Source organism: Parasteatoda tepidariorum, chromosome 8 (assembly GCF_043381705.1).
Source record: "Parasteatoda tepidariorum isolate YZ-2023 chromosome 8, CAS_Ptep_4.0, whole genome shotgun sequence".
NCBI lineage: Eukaryota > Metazoa > Arthropoda > Arachnida > Araneae > Theridiidae > Parasteatoda > Parasteatoda tepidariorum.
In genome coordinates this window covers 86,981,950-86,989,707 of record NC_092211.1, presented here as the reverse complement: position 1 = coordinate 86,989,707, position 7,758 = coordinate 86,981,950, and the positions used below count along the sequence as shown (strand labels likewise).

Sequence of the window (7,758 nt, the reverse complement as noted above, 5' to 3'; positions counted from 1 at the left end):
TTGTGGGCCGGTCTTTTTGGATATAGGCTATAGTTGGCTGTATGTTCCCCGTTACATAGGGCGCAGGTAGCCTTAGTATCGTTTGATTTGGTACATTGGTTTGTTAGATGTTTTTCCGCACACTTCAAGCACCTAGGCTCGTGGTGGCAGAAGTTTGCAGAGTGGTGAAACTGCTGACACCTGTGGCATTGTGTAGGGCCAGGTTTTCCGCGGTACCTTTCTATAGTGATATCTAGGTTCGCTAGATCTTTGATGTTGTAGATTTGTTTTGATCTATCGCATGATGGTAGGGTTACTAAGAATAGGGGAAGGGGAATTTTTACACCGTCGCGTCGCCTCGTCATCTGGGTGACTGTGGCATCGACTAGGTCATTGTATTCGTTAAGTTCACGTTGTATGGCTTCAATGTCCATACTTCGGGGGAGTCCTCTGATAACTACTCTGATATTCCTATTCTCTGGTATAATAAATGAATGATGCTTTATTCCTTTTGCAATGAGGATGTCTATAATTTTTTGGCAAGTGATATTGTCATGGGAGTAGATTTTAAAACTGTCAAAGTACGACTTGCCATGATAGTTTGTTTTGCTGATTTCGTGGTTTTCTAGTGTTTCAACGAATTTCAGCCAATCAAAATCAGGGTCTTTGATAATGATTGGGGGGGTCTTTGCCTTTGATTGGAAATTAGAATATTTTTGATTTGGGACTTGATTACTTTCAATGTGTGTGGCATCGACATTTCTGTTTTGATCATGATCATGGATGTTGGTATCCATTTCAGAGTTATCGTTGTTAGTTAAGAGCTGAGGAAATTCATTTTCCCCTTTGTCACTTTCATTATCACTCGTTTTGTCATTTAGTTTTTTAGAAGAACTATTAAATTCTCCTGAAAGTCTTCTTTTTGGCTTATTTATTCGGTCTTTAATATTATCCCAGTAGAGATTTCTGGGTATGAACGAGAGTTTATCATTGGTTGCTCTATGAGGGGTTTCGGCTCTCTGATTCGCCGAAATTCTCTTTTGGGGGTGGGGTCTTTGAGAAGGGCTTGATTTTGGTGAAGTTTGAGGATATACAATATTACAATCTTGGATTTGATTAAATTTATTTCTTAATTCAATTTGATGTTGAATTATGGGTGTTTTGGGCTTCACTCCATTTTTAACAAGCATGAAATCCTCTCCCGTGGGAGTTGCATTTGGTTTTGATTGGGGTGGCGTCCTTTTGGGCGCCATGTTAGATTTGGGATCATATATTTGGATATGTCCACCGTAAATATCATTTTTAACTGGTGATATTTTAGGTTTTGCAGATAATGAGAGTTCCTGGCTAAGGAAGTCATATCTGACTTGTGCTGAGCAGAATTGATTTATAATATCTGCAGTTTGCTCTTGGGAATTGAGCAAATTCATTTTAGCTATGAGTTCGAATAACTCATGAGTTTGGGCTACCCTTTTGGGATCAGAAACAATAATAGTATTATGTTGCTCTAGTTGTGTATCCATAATAAGGCTATAAATTGACCTGACACTATTTAGTCCGACAACCTGTGGTTGTAAAAAGTTAATCTGATAGTTATCTCCTGGGAGTGATAGTAACGCTACGCCGCAATGGCATTGAAGTAACGCACGATATACACTCCTGGAAATCAGTCACCCTGAGCCACTTGGGCGTTCTTGACAAGGGAAAGCTTCCGAGATACTATGTACCCCTAACAATTATGAATGGATACAATATAAGATAACAATTAATAAATTTAAATGAGCAAACATAAATAGAAAAATAACAACATACGTAATAGCAGCTGAAGAAAGTCTAGAAAGACTTGATAGTAGATGTTTGATGGTCTTAAAAAAGACCTTTTGCTTTGAAATAATCCACAGTGCCGGCTGGCACGATCAGAAGCACGGTTGCCGGCCCGAGAGGGGACCGACTATCCAAGCGTTATCCAAGATCAAGAGAGAGCTCCTACTCGCACGAAGGCAGAGAAGGGAATATATATCTATCTTACTAATATTACTTATATTTTAATAAATATAATTTTTTTTCTTACTGGTGATTTCTTTACGTTTCACTAAATAAGATACTATAATTGAAATGCATTCATGTTGTAGTGTAAGCATATATGTTGTACATCCATAAATCTTACATTTAATTATGTTTAGTGCAACACTTGTTTCTAAACCTTATTATATCATCCATTTATGTATGAATCATAACTTGTTTGTAATAACGCAACTAAGTCAGAAACAATGTGGTGTTTTACAGTCAATTTCATTGAATTTATTGATCCATTGGTCTAGCATTTTTGATTAAGTCACCTGACTGCCAAATACGTATTTGTTCTGTGACTGCAAAAAGTAGTGAAAAATCAAAACTTACTTTTCGCNGTAAAAAGTCTTGGGGCCATTTTAAATGTTCCATCTATAAAAACCTTATTACAAGAACACAGAATATTTAGGCCCTCCATTGTGCAAAATGCCTGAAAAATAAATACAATTCTCTTTATTCAAATTAGCAAGTAATATTTTAATAATAATAGGAATATTAAAAATTTTTAATCATGGCAAATAATATCAATAATTTTTTGAAAAATTAAAAAAGTATGATTTTGTTATTTGTGGCTAAAAAATTTAAAAGTAAATGCTTCGATAAGGATCTGTAACGTATATACTTTTAATGTGAAAATTTTTTTAAACAATTGGTACTTCCATTTGTTTATCTTTTTTCCACCTAAAATTGTAAAGGTTTACTAAGTTTGCGATCAATGTTTATATTAAACCAAGAGAGGTCCTAAATTGCATGTTGCCTTATGCATCTAACATCAGAGCAATTTTTTAAAAAGCTGAATATATTAATTACATTCTTTTAAAAACTATTTTTTTAAATTGTTTGCATTTGCATATTTAATATAGCACATATTTTTAAATTTCATCTAATTAATATTTCCATAGCATTGATTAGAAAATTTTTAAATGATATTCTTACCTTTCAATAGGTATTCTGAAAACACTTATAGAGGAGTGTCTGGTACCCCAGCCCACTGTCAATTTCATATGTATAGAATATTTTTTCAAGTCATTGGGCCATCGGACATTAATTGTTATAATAAAAAAATATTATTTTCAAAGTTTCAAGCATTTTATTTATGCAGCTGGTAACATGTTAAACAATAGTTTTGAAAATATGTTGAATACAGTAGTCATGAAAGTAAGAAAAATTGGTTGATTGTTTCGATTAAACTTCATTTTAATACTGAAAAATATTTTTTTTCTATACATGCAGCATTAAAATATGTAGTCTTAAGTTTAATTTGCACAGAGAAAGAAGTTTATATGTGAAAAATTGGATTTCGGGTAGCCCAGCTCACATGAATGTAATTTCGGGTGTCACCGCCCAATTTTATTTCGATAAATGTGCGGTTGCAAAGATTATTAATTTATTGCTTCAAATTTGAATGTTATATGCATTTTTAACAACAAATATATGTATGACATTTGTTATTAAATGATAGAATTCACTGAAAGTATATAAATATGTAATAAATAAAAAAAATTTGTGATAAAAATGATAAATGAGGTTTATCTATTGTCAATACGTTGGTCATTTTCATTTACACCTGAAAAAACAGTAAAAAAACATAATTTTTATAACTGGGCGGGGCTACCCGACACATTTTGAAGAGAGTTGAAAAACATGTTTTTTTATATTTCTATTTTAATAAGTTAAACTATTCTTTTTTTGGTTCATTCCTTTTGTATTTAATTAGATGATAAAACAATAGAAACATGCAAAAAAATTGATTATTACTCAATATTAGCAAATATATAAGCAATACTCCTTAAGTGGGCGGGGCTACCCGACTCTCCCCCAAACCTATAATGTTCATTTAATAAATTATATTGTTTAACTTTAATTTTTACTTTCATTTAAAGTATCACTTGCTTTTTCTTTTCATGAAAACTTGTTCTCTAAAATAATCATATTTTTTTTAAAATAATATTTAAAAAGATTCAATTGAAGGAAGAAAAAAAATAAAAGAAAAAAAAACTTTTCTAAAGGTGACGAAGTTTTGTATTACTCATTTTTTTAAAAGTCAAATTCTGCAGCTGTTTTTAATATTGATTTGGCAAATAAGAAAGATATTAATTCATGAAAAATTGCATTTGGGTTACACTAATTATCACTTGTTTTATATGAATTAAGGAGTTAAATATTATGCAAATCCAAAACAGAGATGTTATACGGCTATGATGCGATGCACCATGGTATCAACATCTAGTGATGATGAATTTGATTGACCTAATAGATGTGCTAACAGCAAACCGTTAATCAAAGTTATGGCCAGGACAGAGACACATGCTGCATACTATGATATAAATTCATGTGTCATATTCTTATTCATGTAAAAAAGAAAACAAATTGAAGTTCACGTTTTCTACAATCAATTACTATTGAACAAACAGAGGAGGTACTATTTTTCACTAACATAAGCAAGCATGAACTATACATTCACAAGCAAAAATGTTTTTTTCTTTGTAAAGTCTATTTTAAATAGTGGGGCAATCAGAATTACAATTATTTAAATATGTAAAATAAAGCAATTTAAAATATACTTAATCTTTTTTATGAAAATTGAAAAATATATTTTGTGAAACAAAAAGATGCACAAATAACTCATTAAATTATTCCATAACATCTCCATTTTCTTAAGAATATTGTTAAAAGTGTATGAAATTTCAAGTGAGAAAGAGCTGTGAAATAGAGAATAAATATAAATAATATGAGGTTTGTCTCGTGCAAAGAAAATTATACATACCAGTATTCTGTTGTTTTCTCCATATCCTTCATCAATTAAAAGGAAGTCTTACCCACTTTTTGTTTGTCTCCAGCCATCTGTTAAAATAATTTCTTCCAGAGTTGTTGGCATTGGCGGCCAAGCATCTGATCTAGCCCGGTACATGGGTGTCATCGCTGTGTTCATGTTTGGCAGGTATGTCGCCTCCTCTATGGATGAAGAGTAAAATGAGCTTGAGATTATGAGTATGCTGAGTATATCGTTAATTCCATAAAATACTTTTTGCAGATATGTATAATTTTTTTTTCAAAATAAAAAAAAATGAAACTAAATAAAGAAAAAGAAGTAAGAAAAAAATGAAACTAAGTAAATTTAACTTACCTGTATATACTGGGCACTGATGTTGAGAATTCTGTCCTACATTTTTTTTTCAGTTCATTATAAAAACTTCTTCTTACGTTCATCAGGGACGTGGGTATGCTGAGCTTTATGACGTACTATATGATCATTTTCTAGAATTAAGGAAGCTTTGAAATCATCTGAAATACACTTATAATAGATTTTCGCCTTGTGTTTCATCCTTATTCTAAATAAAAATTCATTAAATAAAACTAATTTGCCACCTCGAATTGATTCGACATACTCAAACTGAGCCATTTTGTTGTCACGTAAATCTTGGAGCCAACCTTAAAAAGTGATAAAGGTACTGGTGTTATCTCTCTCCTCTTTTACTAACAAAACTGGAAATTCAACTCCTTATCAACCCATACCCAATATAACAGGTGCTCATAAAATAAAATTTTTTTGTTTTGTTAATTTTTAATACTTTTTATTCCTGTACGGATTCACTCTTACTCTACAATTGTGGTGATATTTATTAACAACTACACTACCACCTATATTGTAACACCTTAATCTAATCATCTTGTTTTAACTGTACCTGTGCCTTGATTCGATTGTTTACTATTTATGTTTCTAAGTATGTAGTCATCTGCGGCTAGTCTAATTTTGTTAATTTAAGCTTTATTAAGCTATTATGTATGCCTATTGATTATCACAACAACAATATTTTAAATCGTTAACTTTTTGACTCGGAATTTTTACATTTTTCTCATTATTTTGTAATAATTTAAGTCAAAATAAGTGAAAATATTATATTTAGCATTTTAATATTTTATGGTAACGAAATACAACATGAAACACAGTTTTCTTTCCTGCGTTAAAATTAAAAATTCCCAAACAATCTTCAAATGTGCACTTATTTAAATTAAGACAAACAATTATTCATTATTGAAATTACAAAATTACTTAAAGCCATATCACACGTGCAGAAATTTGCCCAACACAACACACAACTTTCGTTCAACACAACAGTATGCAAACTTTTAGCGCAACTTGGAAGTAGAATCATCGTGTGATGTGCCAAACGAAGTTGAAGCAACTTTTTTCCTCCTCTTCGAAAAAGTTTGCCCAACATTTCGCACAACAACGCTTTTGACCAATCAGGTGAGAGCAGTCCACAACATTTCTTTCAAGAGAAAACAAGATGGCCAACTTGTGATGGTCTTCGGTGTTGATGTCAGATATTTGTTATTTCAGGTGAGTGTCAATACTTTATGTTTAATGTTACCCCAGACCCATTACAAAAATTGAGAAATTTTGTCCTGATTGCCTTGGCAACAAAGGACCCCTTTCTTCCATCCTTAGCCAGAGAAATTAAAGGTTTTGTATCATTTCTCCAGCTGCCTTGGAGAATTTTCTTTTGGGCTAGGTCTTCTCAATCTAAGCTGGGTATCGGAGAATACAGCTCAAGGCATCTTGACCTCAAAAAATTGTGCAGTGAGCATGCAGCCCAAACAATTTGTTTTGCCTTAGCAGGACCTGTCAAAATCGGAGTTTGAAAAATGCGAAATCGAGAAGCCAAAATGCCAAACGTATTCTCCGATACCCTTCGAGCTCTAGACAGCCTATAGTTGAATATCCTGCACGTTAAATCCAGGAATTTTCCCGGATACGGCCGGCTTAAGAAGATACTCCTCCAAGGGAAAGGCGTCGTCTGCCACAATCACAAAAGGAGCAGGTTCCTCTGTGTCTGGGAGAAACTGCCACCCTGGAAGGTTTAGGTTTTTTTGCTCAATATTATTTTTCAGAGTACTTTTGTGGAAAACTCCATCGTCACTAACTCTTCCATTGGTACCAATGTCCACGTAAATAAATTTCAAATTGGCATCCACCAAGGCTAGAAGTACGAAACTATTAAAATGTTTATAGTTATATTAAAGTGATCCAGAATTTGGCGGAGGAACAACGCTGATGTGTTTCCCATCAAGCGCTCCAATGCAGTTGGGAAAATTCCACTATCTATAAAACTCGTCAGAAATTTTTAGCCACTCTTCCGATTTATCTGGAGCCTTAATTTCCTCTTTTAACACAGAGAAAATAGCCGTGCAAACAGCTGGAATTATTCCAGATATGGTGTTTTGTGCCACCCTAAACTGGAAAGCTAGAGAACTTTGAGTCTCCCCTAAGAAAAAAAAATTGGAATTACAATTAAACAATATCAATATATTTATATAGCACACAAATATTTTGCTGTGTGAAAGCAAAGGGTTGTGAAGTGTTTAACAAAATTATAATTGATAGCAAAATTTTAATAAATAAAAATATTTTTTTCTCCAGTCAAATACACCAGTACTTATATCGATTATATAAGCTGGTGGCTCAATTTTTAAAAAAAATTCATAACCAAATTAACAAGCTCAAATAAGTCATATCTAGAACATTATAAGGTGAATCTCATCAACGTTGATTAAATAAACATTTTCGGTTACAATTCACTTGCTCATACAAATGATTTAAAATAGATTAATAATTGGCATTGAATATATTTACTTTCTCATTGGATTCAAATCATAAAACCCCTGACTGTGTAACCGCTACAAGATACCAGAAACACATAAAAA

At 32.4% G+C, this 7,758-nt stretch overlaps 1 pseudogene; it reads right to left on the bottom strand.

Annotated features, from left to right (window-relative positions):
- Nucleotides 1-2,387: 2,387 nt before the first annotated feature.
- LOC139426173 (uncharacterized) lies at nucleotides 2,388-7,413 on the bottom strand (annotated as a pseudogene).
- Nucleotides 7,414-7,758: the final 345 nt, after the last annotated feature.